The sequence below is a fragment of the Echinops telfairi genome, unplaced genomic scaffold, assembly GCF_000313985.2.
Source record: "Echinops telfairi isolate 266 unplaced genomic scaffold, ASM31398v2 ScPeMD7_70;HRSCAF=299, whole genome shotgun sequence".
NCBI classification, from domain to species: Eukaryota; Metazoa; Chordata; class Mammalia; order Afrosoricida; family Tenrecidae; genus Echinops; species Echinops telfairi.
Window position 1 is genome coordinate 22032713 of NW_022103968.1, and position 946 is coordinate 22033658.

General features: G+C 46.1%; 1 protein-coding gene across 1 annotated transcript in view; it reads left to right on the forward strand.

Annotated features, from left to right (window-relative positions):
* SORCS1 (sortilin related VPS10 domain containing receptor 1) overlaps nucleotides 1–946 on the forward strand; it is a gene marked incomplete at its 5' end in the record, with an annotated part of 617874 nt that overhangs the window by 445060 nt on the left and 171868 nt on the right. The window lies entirely within an intron of this gene.

Genomic DNA, 946 nt, shown 5'->3' on the forward strand with positions numbered 1-946 from the left:
AAGGTGTGCAAGCTAGTTGCCAACATTGTTTTGGTTGGTTTTTTGTTGTTTGTTTTTGAGAGACCAGCCTTCTCCTGGATATAAAAAGTGTGATTCATTTTAAGGAAGAAACTGAACATCAAGCAAGATTGGTAGATAAGCAACATTAAACTTTGAACATCATTGAAACTCCTTAACCGATAGCCAGGCTGTCCAGAGACCTGCCCTTTAAATCTCACAACTGTAACACTGTCAGCAGACGTCACATCCGGAGCCAGTCGGCGTCACTTCAGTTTGGACCGTGGAGAGCCGCCATCTCTGGACTCTTGTTATGAAATGCCATCAAGTTTGTCCCCACTCAAAGCACCAGGATGACTCCCTGCCTGTTCCCCACAATGGTCTCTGTGTTGGAGCCCATGGTTGCAGCCACTGTGTCATCCATCTCTTCCAGGGCCTCCCCACTTCCACTGTCCCTCTAACCGGGCATGATGCTCTTTTTCAGAGACTGGTTTCTCCTGGTCACATAGCCAGAGTATGTGAGCAGAAGTCTCTCCTTCCTCCCTTCTTAGATGTAAATGGGTTGTACTTCTTCTAAGACAGATTGGTTTGCTCTTGGGGAAGCCCATGGCATTTCCGTATTCTTGCCAACACCGCGATTCAAATGCACACATTCTTCTCTGGTCTTTCTTTTTCATGGCCCAGCTTCCCCGTGCCTATGAGTTGATTGAAAATCCCATGGCTTGAGTCAGGCACACCTTAGTCTTCCAGGTAACAGCTGTGCTCTTTAATAATTTAAAGCAGTGGTTCTCAACCTTCCTAATGCCGTGACCCTTTAATACAGTTCCTCATGTTGTGGTGACCCCCAACCATAAAATTATTTTCGTTGCTTTCTTCATAACTGTAATTTTGCTACTGTTATGAATGGGGCAACCCCATGTGAAAGGGTTGTTCGACCCCCAAAGGGGTC